Below are 15380 nucleotides of genomic sequence, written 5' to 3'. Positions count from 1 at the left end.
ACCTTCACATATCCATGCTATTGCTGAGACTGAAAACATTAGTCTTTAAAAAAACTGATTTCTGTTGTTATTACTCAAATTTAGTTGTTGATTACCACAAACAAATTAAAAACATAACATATTTATTGAGTCTATCTTATGGGAAAACAGATGAATGTTTTAGCCTAAATTAAATTTCTATTATGATAGTCTCACATTTCTATGCAAAAATTATAATTCCCAATTATGTAACTCATAATGACAATTTAACATAGTTTGACAATTATGTTATACAACTTGAAATACTTAGAAAAACATTGCATAAGTATATGTGTAATCTGAGAATATGTTTCTAAGTAACATGTTAAGTAGTATAATAATTATTCCAGAGGAAATTAAGTTATTGTTTCATTAGCCTGCTAAGATATTGAGATTTCATTCATGTATAGTTTATGGTCAATCTTCCATGATAATATTCAATTTAGGGAATGAGAAAGAGCAACAAATTTTTTTAAAAAAATACTAAAACTATAAATACATGCAGTATAGGTAACAGAAAAAAAAATAGCTCTTTCATCATATAGAAAAGGAAACCAGTACTTTATATCTCTTATTTAACTTATATAATTAGAGTTGTACATTAAAAGAAAATGTTCTTCAAAAAAATAAACATTAGCAAAAACAAGTCATATGTTGCTGATTAAGTGAAATACCAAACCAACAACTAGGGACAGAGTGAAATGAGAAAAACAAAAAACAACAAACCTGAATTTGGAACTGCAAGTCTAAATTAGTGTCCCAGATCTATGCTCTTGGTAGAAAATTACATTTTCTTGTTACTAAACAGGGTTTGTAATCATAAGGTTAATAAATTATTAACATAGGGCACTTTAAAAAGTATAAAATTCAAAATATATATCACATAATGATTTTATGCATAACAATAAACATGATTTTTATGCATCAAATGCACCAGAGGTAAGACATACAAGAAGATGCATATGACACAAAGCTGTATAGTATTTGCATACCCAGTCCTTATTAAGTATAAAATTTAGCTATATTTATTAATGTATTATAAGCTCTGAGTAATATTAATATATTACAATTGATGTTAATAATAACTGTATTTCTTGAGTTTTTCTCAGAAATAAAATTGTCACTGAGCTCCAGTAAAACACAAAAGACCTTAGATGGGCCTTGCTACGTGGTAGCGAAGACACTATGCAGTGTGGTGACTTTATCTTTAGTTGGAACTCCATTAATAAGGCTCATGAATTTCAGCATTTCAGTGATATTCCCACCCCAAGAAAGGGAATGATCATAGGTAATAAAAAAGGCTTACAGATGTGTTCTAGAAAGTGAAATTTAGGTGGGTTGTGTATATATTACTGAAATATTGTTAAAAAGGAGGGAAAAAGACAAATATATTTCCAAAATTTTGCATAAATGTTCTTTGGGCAGGGTGAGGTGACAGAGTAAGTTTAGCTGTGAAATAAATGATGCAGATGCCTTTAATACAAATAGTTTCTCCTTTTTGAGACCATCACCATTTATATTACATGCCCTCTAACTCTTAACTATATATTTCTTTCTTTTACAGAATCTAATGTCTTCCAGATTCTCTTAAAAAAAGTTAAATTTAATTTGTCTAAGAATTAGTCTTGATTTGATTGCATGAGAACGCTCCACATCCATCCTCCACATAACAAATTATTTGTCTGTCAATATGTTGTTGACTGTGGTTCTTTTTCTTTGGAAAAAAACTTATTTATTTATTTATGTTGTTATTAAAGATAAAAGGCATAATGTTTCTATGTTAACTCTTATGCTTATTTTTGTTAAAGAATAATAAAAAATGTCAAGTGTAAAGACGAACAGGAGAATTTTTGTTTTGTTTTGTTTGTTACTATTTTAATATGGAGAAAGCCTTAAAGAAGGTAGAAATCATTCTGGGTTTGGACAGAGAAAAAGTTTGCTGTTTAAGGCAAGAATAAGCAATGAAAAAGCTACAGAAATGGTAGTTTCAAAATAAGTAATTTTCAAAGATTTCAACATCATTTAAAGAGTTACACAGATTTTTTGCTGTGCAGAAGCTCTTTAGTTTAATTAGATCCCATTTGTCAATTTTGGCTTTTGTTGCCATTGCTTTTGGTGTTTTAGTCATGAAGTCCTTGCCCAAGCCTATGTCCTGAATGATATTGCCTAGGTTTTCTTCTAGGGTTTTTTATGGTTTTAGGTCTAACATTTAAGTCTTTAATCCATCTTGAATTAATTTTTGTATAAGGTGTAAGAGAAGGATCCAGTTTCAGCTTTCTACATATGGCTAGCCAGTTTTCCCAGCACCATTTATTAAATAGGGAATCCTTTCCCCATTTCTTGTTTTTGTCAGGTTTGTCAAAGATCAGATGGCTGTAGATGTGTGGTATTACTTCTGAGGGCTCTGTTCTGTTCCATTGGTCTATATCTCTGTTTTGGTGCCAGTACCAAGTTGTTTTGGTTACTGTAGCCTTGTAGTATAGTTTGAAGTCAGGTAGCGTGATGCCTCCAGTTTTGTTCTTTTGGCTTAGGATTGACTTGGCAATGCAGGCTCTTTTGTTGGTGGGACTGTAAACTAGTTCAACCATTGTGGAAGACAGTGTGGCGATTCCTCAAGCATCCAGAACTAGAAATGCCATTTGACCCAGCCATCCCATTACTGGGTATATACCCAAAGGATTATAAATCATGCTGCTATAAAGACATATGCACACGTATGTTTATTGTGGCACTATACACAATAGCAAAGACTTGGAACCAACCCGAATGTCCATCAATGATAGACTGGATTAAGAAAATGTGGCACATACACACCATGGAATACTATGCAGCCATAAAAAAATGAGTTCATGTCCTTTGTAGGGATATGGATGAAGCTGGAAACCATCATTCTCAGCAAACTATCCCAAGGACAAAAAAACAAACACTGCATGTTCTCACTCATAGGTAGGAATTGAACAATGAGAACACTTGGACATAGGAAGGGGAACACCACACACTGGGAACAGTTGTGGGGTGGGGGCAGGGGGAGGGATAGCATTAGGAGATATGCCTAATGTAAATGACGAGTTAACGGGTGCAGCACACCAACATGGCATATGTATACATATGTAGCAAACCTGCACATTGTGCACATGTACCCTAGAAATTAAAGTATAATAAAATAAATAAATAAGTAGGTAGAGTGAAAAAAAAATAGTTACACAGATTTACTGTCACCTGAGTGGGAACAAAGAGAAGTTTCATGAATAGGTACAAACCTCAAAGCTCATGATTGATAAGATGTTTTTTTCCCATTTAACAGGATTGAATGTATTACAAAAGAATCTATTCCTAGAAGATTCATTAGTTCAGGTATCAAGGTATATAGGATAGCGGTTCTCAAACTCTACTGCACATAAAGTAGCCCAGTGGTCTTGTTTAAAAAGACACAGTTCCTTTTCTTCATTCTTAGACTGAGTCATAGATGGAGAAAAGTAGCTAGGGTGATTCTGATGTGTAGTCTATAGACCCCCACACGTTCAAAAACAATGTTCCTGGACAGTGTTTAATGATGACTGTGTGGAGAGCAACTAGTTCTACATGTGCACTGAGAACAATCACTTGAACATTCACTCTGCAACATGTATCATTAATGACAAATAACATTTTTCCTGGATGTAATATCTTGTTAAATCCTCACAACCATCATGTGATAGAGACATTTTCTTTACCACCATTTTCCAGCTGAGGAAACTGAAACTCATACAATTGGATAATATACCCTTATTCACATTTATTCAATAAATATTAAGTGTCTCTAAGGTGCCTGGTGCTCTGGAAGATGGTTGGCAAACTTGTGGTGAACAAGAACAACTAAAGCCCTTGTTCCTATGATGGGAAGTAGTAGTAGAGAGAAAAAATAAAGTATGAACAAATAAATGCAAGTGTGAGACAATTTCAATGGATTGTAGAAAATAGAAAAAGATTATATAATATAAATTTGGTAGTCAGATTAGGACCTGAGAAGCAATTTTTTTGTGTGTACATGTGTGTGTCTGTGTGTATCTCTATGACATGAATAACACGGAGGAGCCCAGCCATGAAAAGTACAGACTCCTTTCAGGAACAGCAAACAGCAAGGGTAAAAGGCTCAAGCCATTTATGTTAAAAGGCACAGTTGTAAAACTTTGAGCTGATTTTCTATTTAATAGCTGACTATATTTGATCATTTCTCAAAAAGGCATGTACACCTGGAAGGATGTGTCTTGTGCTTCTATTAAAACAGGGCTCTCATACGAATTGTCAAGTAACACAAAGATATTTTCTCTTTGCAATATGAAAAGAGTGCTTTTTAGTCAGATAAGAGTGAGACTGTATGTCATTCATTTTAATAGCTAGAATCAAATGTATGTGGCTTAACAATTACTCATTTGCGCAATACTTTAAGTTATTGGAGTTACGAAAAAAGAGAAAAAAGTCAAGGCTGTGAGCATGGAGAGGCTGAGTAGTTGAACAACTAAGTAGTTCTGGGAAAATAGCTTTAGCTCGTGAAAAATAATAGGAAAAATTACAAGTCTTTTGAACTCAGGACCTCTGACGAAGTGCTCGCATAAACTGTATGTCACCAAATAAAACACCTGTGTACATTTGTATGGCTCTGGAAACTGTGAAAGCCTTGATATATGAAGAATACCTTTATAAAAAGAAATGAGTTGACTATTACATTATAAACTTGAGTTAAAATAAAGATTATAATTCACTTATTATGTGACCAGAATGTGTTTGTTCAAACGTTTTTTGAATGTAGACCTTAACTGATAACTAGATATTGCTTAGGAGTAAATAGACTTTTCTAAGATTTTTGTCCTATCTTGTATGTACTAATATGTAAAACTAGTCAATTTGAAGGGAGGAAATATTTACTGCTACTTTGGAAAATGTGAAACAACTCCAAAATTGACTTTGAGTTTTGTGGATTCTGAATGTTTCTAATTGAAGACTTAAGAAAATAAAAAATGCTCTGATGTTAATAGGTCATGATTTTGCTATGATTGGAATGACTTTAATTAATCCACAAGTTTTGTCTAAATTTATAATAGCTTGTCTTCTCATTAAAATGTGAAAAAATATGAGCATCATATTTTCAAAATGAAAAGTGATCTGGGTCCTAAAAAACACATGTAGTATCCTGTTTTGAAATAGAGAAATACATGCAGCATGAATGTCAAAAGCTGCAAAGTGTTCACGGTCTATTGTTCTACCCAGTTTTACTCCAAGACCCCCAGTATTGTAAACTGATCATTTAATGCTCACCTGCAGGCTCAAAGCTTAATCTGATTACTATCAAGAGATGACATAAATCAAAGTAATTGAAGGCTGAGCCTTCTGCCCTGCTGCCTATTAGTACATGTACTTCTTTTAATTTTGTGTCTTATTCTTCATAAGAAAATCATAAACTTCTATTACTGTTACAATCGCTGAGAACCTTTTCTATCCAGTTACTAGTTTCCTTTTTGGTCCTCCCTTAATTCCATCTCATTTTCTGGCCTGGAGTTCTGCCCTGGACCCCGGTTCCCAATGCAGCCTTATCCTACTTTTTGCCACATCTACTGATCATCCTCCTGCTATTATCCAAGTTTCTCCACCCTCCTGCCAATATACTGGGGCCCTGCCCACTTTTGAATAACCTGACACACAGACAAATTTCCACTTCTACCTTTCTTTTCTCTACCAAGAAAGTGCTTAATAAATGTGATTACATAAAATAATCATAGGAAGAATTAAATAAACCTTTATTATTGGGGCACACATCCCAAGTCTATTGAAATAGAAATCAACCCACATCGCATAAATCAGTATTTTGTAACCTCCAGAGGTGATGTCTATATTGCAAAGATTAGCAAACCTGAATATATTTTAGAATTGCCTGAGGGCCTTAAAAATATATTTCTGGAACTCCAGTCCAGACATATTTAATCAGAATCTTGGGAATGGATGCAGGTCTAGGTAGAATTTCTAAGCTTACTAAGTGATTTTAACATGTAATAGAAGTTGAAAAGCTCTGTATTATAACCAACTTGTTTGAGACTCAGTGTTCCAAAACTCCTTCAGTCATCTGTAGATGCTACTAGATGCTCACTATATTCTCCTCTGGCCTGCCTTATATGTGATGCTTATCTAAAATTTTAGTCATTCCCTCATTACATATTTTTAGTGCTGCAAGATGGAAAGTATAATGTCAGGCTCTACTGCCTAACCAATCTTGATCGATTTCTATAGACTCAGCTGCGATTGTTCTGGGAAGAACAAAAATGTATCATTAAAAGTTACAGGGAGGCATTTATAAAATAGTAAGTTCCTGAGATCGTATAGCCAGGGGGTAGCTTTCTTGTGTGACAGCAGTGTTATGATTTCTGTATCTTAAGCAAAGCAAATATTTTGCAGTATAAAGCCTAAAAGTTGTGTACATTGGCAAAAAGAAAGAAAAAAAAAAACAATGGCCACATGAGAAAGAAAGAGAGAAGAGAGAACCAGCAGAAAGAGAATTTTTTTAAAAAAGCACTTCTTTGGTAACTGAAATAGATAATTTTCAGTGCCTGATTGATCCAAGGGGAACTTCTTATGTTCAATATGCATAGACCTTCTATACCAGTGGCTCTTTTGTTGTCTAGATGGCATTGGCAACATCTCAAAAAAATCTGGGTTATTACAATCTGGGGAAGGGTGCTGCCAGAATCTAGTGAGAATTGCCCAGGAATGCTGCTAAATATCCTTCTCTGCAAAGGACAGGCCTCTACGACAAAAATTATGCAACCTAGAATGTTAATAGTGCTAATGTTGAGCTACCCTGATCTATAATAGTAAATTATGAAGAGTCAGAGCTGCAGCTGAAGAAAAGATTTTTGAGCAATTAGAATCAGGGAGACAGAAATCTGAGTTTATGTAAAAGGCTTGATAGAATTATATTCTATTCTAGACTGACCTAAGATGTGAAACATAGGAAAAAAATATGACAAATGTAACATAAGTAAAAATATCCAAATAAAACTGTAACAGTTATAGCTAATGGTATAACCAAACAGCATTGCCCAACCCCAACAGAACTTTCCATGATGATGGAAAAGTTCTATATCTGCACCATGTCCAGTACAGTAGCCACTAGCCACCTAAGATTATGGAGAATTTTAAATGAACCTATTGAGCTAGTATGGGTGAGAAATTGAAGTTTTCATTGTATATAATTTTAATTAAATGTAAATAGTGTGAGCTAAATATGATTTAAAGTCCACTAATCCGATGCATTCATGGGGAGCTTAAATTTAGAACACAGTTTATTAGGGAGAGAGTCAAGGCTTGTAGATTATAGATGAATAGGTTTTGGAGCCAACAATGGTAGTGATAGCTTACCAATTTGAGGGCTGAGCAGCAGTTTCCTTGGTAGTTTACCAATGTGGCTTTGTAAATATTCTTGAAAACTCAGACTAGAGTTTATTTTTTTTAATGCTTCCCGGTGATTCTGTGAGCTATTGCAAACCCTATGACAAAAGTTCCCAAATATTTTTCAGTTCATATTGCCTTTAGTCTCTTGGCAACTATTTTTTTACAGTGCCAGTAGGAATTTAAAATCTAAAATCTATGTGTCTTAGTTTGTTCATGCTGCTATAACAAAAATACCATAAACTGGATGGCTTATAAACACATAAATTTATTTCTCACAGTTATGGTGTCTGGGAAGTCCAAGATCAAGGTGATGAAAGATTCAAAGTCTGGCGAGGGCCAGCTTCTTAGTTTATAGATGCTCATCTTTTTACCAAGTCCTCACATGGTGAAAGAGACAAAGGAGCTCTCAGGGACCTCCTTCATAAAGACACTAATCCTATGTCTGAAAACTCCACCTTTATGACCTAATTATCTTCAGTGGCGCTCCATCTTAATGATATTGCTTTGGGGGTTAGGATTTTAACAAATGCCTTTTGAGGGGACACAATTTCCATAGCACTGTGTTATATACACGGTTGTACAGTCTGTATACAGACTGTACAGTATAATCTTTAACACAGGTACTATGCTGTATTATATAGGTTAAAACAATGTAATAGGAATAATTTCCACAGTGACCAATACGTGTCACTGTGTAGCCTCAACAATTTAAGTTATCATTTAGCATCTCTGTATAGCCACAGTTTGAGAACTGTGGTCCCATAGTAAATTACTTGCTGTTCAGACTAGTGTAGAGTCTATTTTTCAGTCTTTTCAATGTTTCCAAAAGTTTTTTTAGGGTGAATTCTTCTTGCCCAATCTGGTTAGAATGAATTCTGTATTTGCAAAGGATATGGACTGATACAGGGTGAGCCCATCATTATATTCTTTAAACAGACGAGAAAGGTGCATTTTGAAAAGATAATAAATTTCTCTCACTAACTCATAGGTGGCAGAACCACAATTTTGAGACAGGTAATATTCCTTCAGAACTAATGGCTAATGTCACCATTCTGCTATATATCCAACTACTTGGGAGGAAAGTGAGACTTAGTGAAGTTTATTAATGAAGTTGAAATCATTCACCTTCACTGGAGTGGTTATGAGGTTTTGAAGCCAGGTGTGTCTAATTATAAAACTCATCATTTTATAATATTCTAACCTTCCTATTAGTTATTTGACAATAATGGGGCAAATTCTTTCAATTTAACATTGGTGATTAACATACAAACATCTGCCTATGCCTACTGCTTTAATGATTTTGTACTTGAACTACATGACTTAGTAATTGTTCTCAAGGCTTGCTTCAGTATGATCCTGATGGGAGGGGACATAGCTAGGCTTTTTCATAACTGACATCAAACTGACCACTCTAGTTGCATATGAATAAAACTTGAAAAATTTTGTCTCTACTCTACCATCCGATTTTTAAATTCTGCTGGAAATATGCTTGGACACAAAAGTCGACTTATTTTAAACCACAATAATATTTTTTGGTCATTTTAAACTTAATCTCTATTTCACTTGTTCAGAATTATTCTTCTAGTAAATTATTGTGTTGTGTCACCTCTGATTAATTTATCTGCATCTGTGTCATTAAAATTATGCCACAGTTGCACTATTTTCTTACTTATGAGCACACTTTAACTCATTTTTTTTTCCTCTAAACTTCATACTCTAGGCAATCTAAACAAGAACTAGTTTGAGTTGGAGATAATGTGAGGTTGGGTAATGGGAACAAAAATACAGGTAGAATGAATAAGATCTACTATATGGTGGCACAATAGGATGACTATAGTTGATAATTTATTGTATACATTTAAATAAAAAGTGGAATTGGAATGTCTCTAACACAGATAAATGATAAAGCTTTAGGTGACAGATATTCCAACTATCCTAGTTTTATCATTACTTACTGTATGCCTCAACACATATAATACATTGTATGATACATACATTGTATATATATCAAAACATCACATGTACCCCATAAATATATACAACTATGTGTACCCCAAATAATTAAAAATAAAAATGTTAAAAAGAACTCTCTCCTAGTTAACTATACAAATTATTAACAGAAATACTGAAGTACTGAAAATACTTCAAATATTAGAGTGCAGTGGATTCTCTTTATTCATGGATTCTGCATTTTCACATTTGCTTTATTTGGCTAAAATTTATTTTTCAACCCCCAAATCAATACTTACGTCCCTTTTATGTACATAGACAGATTGCTGAAAAATTTGAATTACCTGATACATATGTTCCTAGTCAAGGTTAAACAAGACAATGCTCTGACTTCTTGTGCCAGCTCTCATACTATAAAGTGTCCTTTGTGTGGTCTATTTAATGTCATGTTTTTCACATTTTTGTTAGTGATTTTGATACTTAAAATGGACCTCAAGTATAGCGCTGAAGTACTGTCTAGCGTTTCTAAATGCAGAAAGACTGTGACATGACTTTATGAAGAAACAGTTCAGGCATGAGTTACAGTGTTGCAGCAATGAGTACATTAATGATTCAACAATTTGTGTGTGTGTGTGTGTATATAAAATAAGCTCTATATTTACATAGGTACACACACATGGTGTGCGTGTGTATATTAAAAATAAGGTGTCTTAAAAAACACAACAAACAAGGTTATGCATTGATTAACTGATAAAAATATTTTGACCAAAGGTGCACAAGAACTTAAATCTGCATCTCCCCTGTGAACAATGATTTGGTGTTCGCTATCCCAGTGTTTGTGATGACTTTATAGAACATAACTAGAGCAAATAATGAGAATTAATCATAGTAGAAATTAGTTTCTTTGACCTAAAGCGGAAATGCTGATGCTGAAATTTATTACATCATTACGTTTTCCTGTGTCTCACCAAATTTCACTGTGTTGGCACTAAAATTATGGAAATATTCAAACATCTATTTATTTTTTAAATAAGAAGTATCGCAGTAAAAAATTTAATAAAACCTAATATCACTGATCAATTCACAAAAATGAAACATTTACCTAATAATTATATCTATGGCTTGCTTTATATATCATATAAAAATTCAGGCAGACACTGAAGAAAGAGTATATAAATTTCATTCTACTCTGATATTTTAATACATATGGACACATGACAAACCGAAAATTAAATTATCAAATTACTTGATTCTATAATAAATGTAGAGTTATTTTGAAGTGATTTAAATTTTAAAATCTCAGTAAGAATTGTACAATGTAACTTTTACTACATGCTTTATGATACCACGCATATTCAGCTTAACTTTGTATTGATTTTTTCACATTTTCTAACATATTACAACATTTTATCATAAGAAAAATCATTGTTTATCAGTTTATTTGTTGGGAACATGTATCTAACTGCATTTTTCAGGGTTCTCCAGAGAAACACACACACATATATCTTTATATATAATCTTTACGTATATATTCAAATATATGTCTATTTATATTTATATATTATATATATAACTATATATACCCCTATCAATTATATATAATTATATGTATATAATTGGATATATATATGATTTATTTATTTTTATTTTTATTTTTTGAGACAGAGTTTCATCCCTGTTGCCTAGGCTGGAGTTCAGTGGCGTGATCTTGGCTCACCACAACCTCTGCCTCCCTGGTTCAAGCAATTCTCCTGCCTCAGCGTCCCCTCCCGAGTAGCTGGAATTAAGGTGCCCACCACCATGTTAAGCTAATTTTTTGTATTTTTAGTAGAGATGGGGTTTCACCATGTTGGCCAGGCTGGTCTCAAACTCCTGACCTCCAGTGATTCACCCACCTAGGCTTCCCAAAGTGCAGTGCAGTGGATTCTCCTTATTCATGGATTCTGCATTTTCAAATTTGCTTATTTGCTAAAATTTATTTTTCAACCCCCAAATCAATACTTACATCCCTTTTATGTACATGGACAGATTGGTGAAAAATTTGAATTACCTGAGACATATGTTCCTAGTCAAGGTTAAACAAGGTAATGATCTGACCTCTTGTGCCAGCTGTCATACTATAAAGTATGAGGCATGAGCTACCAAGCCCGGCCCTATATAATGATTTATTATAAGGAATTAACTCACATGATTATGGAGGCTAATAAGTTCCAAGATCTACAGTTCACAAGCTGGAGACCCAGGACAGGTAATGGTGGTATTTCAGTCAAAAGGCCAGCGGTCTTGAGACTTGGGAAAAGTTCATGTTTTAGGTCAAGTGCAAAGGCAGAAAAACACAGATGTCCTAGCTTGAAAGCAGTCTGGCAAGAGGAGTTCCCTCTTATTCTGAAGAGGGTTAGCCTTTTGTTCTATTCAGGCTTTCAGCTGATTGGAGGAGGCCCAGTCACATTAAGGAGAACAATCTGATTTACTCATTCTATCAATTAAAAGACAAATTCGTTCAAAAATATTTGCACAGAAACACTTACAATGATATTTGGCCAAATATCTGGGCACACTGCGGTCCAGTCAAGTTAACATGCAAAATTAACCATTATGGTGGCTAATATACATTGTGACACATTTTTAAATTCATTTATTTAGAAAGCATGTATATTGAACAGGTTTATTTTAAGAAATTTCCAAATGTTTTCTCACTTAGGCTGCCTAAACATTTTGGATAGTAACTCTATTTACCGATGAGAAAACTGAGGCACATTGAAGTCAATTAATTTGCCTAAAGTAATAGAGCTGGCAAGTTTTAGAGCCATATGTAAACCCATGCCATAACCATAAAGCACAAGGTGATGCTGCCTTTTCGTCTTCTTGTACAAAGTCCCCCCACACAGGTAAACTCATTGTATTTTTATGATAACACCCTGAGGTAACCATTATTACCTCCACTTCACAGGTGAAAAAATTGAGTTCCAGAATAATTATTCAAGTTTAGAAAACTGAAAATACAGTTAAGCCAGGACTAAATTGCAGTTTCTGTTTTTAAAATCTCTGAAGTATTCCCGGTATAAGGTAGAAGGCTTGTATGAGAACATTTCTTGTTATTGTTGAGCCCTTATTTTACAATTTACCTCAACGGTATGTGCAATGTACTTTAAAAATGATCACGTAGAATCAGAAATTCTAAAATGTTTTTCTTCAGCATACTACTGAGTTTTTGAGTTAATATTTTACCAGGATACATGGTCTAATTATGGAACAGTGTGATTTATCACCACAAATACACCATCACACTGATAATGTATTACTCAATAAAGACACAACAGCTGGAAAGAAATTCCACAGAATTTGGCAGTATGTGAGTTTATTTTGTTTTATTATTTAATTTACTCAACTCAGTGCAATTCAGAACAAAGATGGGCAACATATTTGTAAAACCTCGAGGGAAAGTCTGAAATTTCAAAACTTAGCTTCTCTACTGCTACTGCTTTTTCCCTAACAGAAAATGTGAAATAAAATAAAATAAATAAAATGATACTTATTTGCAAACCTTGCCAATTTATCAAGCTTGTCTGCTTCATAGCAGTCATGAGAATGTCTCTATGACCTATTTGAATATCTCTCTAAATTTAAATTGTGTCTAGTTGTTCTGGTATCCTAAATAAAGTTCTATTTCCATCTTTTAAATGGAAGCTGACAACAGAAGAGCTTTAAATAATCTCTATACTCTCTGCTACTTCTATTATGTGCAAATAACTATGTATGAACTTGTAGTTAACATTGTGTCCTGTAGACTCATTTTCCATATGAGTCTGGAGAGATTGTGTGAATAGCTCACAATTTTGTTCTTATATGATTTCTTATAAGACATCAAATGTACTAAAGTGATAAATTTGTGTAGCAATAAAAATATTTTTGTGTGATTTTCCTGATTTTCAAATATGAAGTAACAGTGGTCTAAAATCCTAGGAAAGAAAGCTTCACCCCCATCCACTCTATATTTGCTTCCAAAAGAAATCTGGTTAAAAGGACTTCTTTCTGGGAGTTTCAATAAAATCTCCTCCAAATAACAACTTTTCAAACTTACTGTGCTGAGGGCATAGGGTTTCAATAAAATTCCTTTCCAAATAATGATTTTTCAAACTGACCTCACCAAGGGGCATAAACATATGAATGATTTACTTTGATCTTATTTGTGATCTTATCCTTTCAGCCACACAGGCTTGAAAACTCTGTCTTTGACTCTTTCCTCTTCTTTATCCCATCATCCACTCAGGTTACAATATAATCTTTTCTTTGGGGATATCTTTCAGACCTGATCTTTGTCATCCTACTTGTCGAGACTTTCCACAGGTACTGTAACTATCAGATAAGAGTGGTCCACTTGAATCACCATCAGGCTTAGAGTTAGGGCAAATCCCTGGTGTTTGGATCTTTCATTTACCCCTTCAAGGAGCTCACTGAGTTTCAGTTTCCTCAAATGATATTTTGACCGTCATCAACTTTATGGGTTTTGTGGAGTTCAAATAGCAAAGATAAATAATAAAAACACACAATCTTAAAATGGGAACATATTATAAGTCTATAAGGGACTGTTTTTTTGAAATGGAGTGATGTGTTGGAAATAGTATTGGCATTGACTCAAAGAGAAATAGATTTTAATACTAAATTTTCAAGGAACCAGTTACTAAGGTCCCTGAAAAGTGGAAATCATTAGTAAGAAATACGTTTTTTTCTCCTCCTAAATAGCTTATTTGAATCCATCCAACACACTGCTTCTGGGTGAGAGGCCATATAGGAAACAGGTCTTGCAGACTTTCAACTATGGAGAATATAGCTGACCAATGGCATCACCTGCTGTACTCTGAAATTCATCACAGTCAGGTTTACAAAGGTTCTTCCTCAATGACCAGGCATGGTAAAAATAGTTAAGCCAGACCTTTTCCTGAAAAACATAAAACTCCTCTGACTTAGACTCTGAGACTGCCAGCAGACCATCTGAACATTCCCTAGATATTAAGGCTGTCTTTCTCACTTCCTTGTGATCAGATTTGCATGCTGTCTCATAAGTCTCCCAGGCTTCACCCATTCTCTTCCCATTTTCTCCACTGTGATGGTTAATTTTAGGTGTGGACTTGACTAGATAGGGTGACTTCTAGATAGTCGATGAAGCATTATTTCTGAGTATGACTATGAGGATGTTTTTGGAAAAGAATGATGTGTGATTCAGTGAACATGGTAGGAAAGATCTGCCTTCAGTGCAGGTAGGCACCATCTAATCACCTGGAGGTCCAGATGTAACAAAAAGCAAAGGAAAGGTGAATTATTTCTCTCTCTTCTAAAATGGGATGCCCTTCTCCTCCTGCTTTGGAAATTGGAACTCCAAATTCTCCAGCTGTTGGACTGTGGGACTTGCACCAGTGGCCTTTTGGGGTTCATGAGCCTTCAGTTGTAAACTGAGAATTGCATCATTGATTTATTTGGTTCTCAGGCCTTTTAACCTTGAATGAGCCATGCTACTGGTTTCTCTCATTCATCAGCTTGCAGATGGCCTGTTGTGGAACTTCTCAGGCTTCATGATCAAGTGAGCCAGTTTCCTAATAAGTCCCCTGTCAACTCATCTGTCAACTCATCTGTCATCTATCTATCTATCTATCTGTCTATCTATCTATCTATCTATCTATCTATCTATCTATCTATCTCCTACTGGTTCTATTTCTCTGAAGAACTGTGACCAATACACACACATACTATTACAGACTTTTCAGGTTGCTATAACAAAAGTATCATGAATTGGGGCTTATAACAAAAAAAAAAATACCTATTTCTCACAATTCTGGGGCTGGGAAGTCCAAGATCAAGATGACAACAAAATGGGTGTCTAGCAAAGAACTTTTCTTCATAAACAGCAACTTTTCATTGTGTGCTCACATATTAAAAGGGACAAATAAGCTCCTTTGGGCCTCTTTTATAAAAACACTAATCCAGTTTAGGAG

Source organism: Pan paniscus, chromosome 2 (genome assembly GCF_029289425.2).
Source record: "Pan paniscus chromosome 2, NHGRI_mPanPan1-v2.0_pri, whole genome shotgun sequence".
NCBI lineage: Eukaryota > Metazoa > Chordata > Mammalia > Primates > Hominidae > Pan > Pan paniscus.
The sequence above is the reverse complement of the archived record's forward strand: the minus strand, read 5'-3'. Positions refer to the sequence as shown.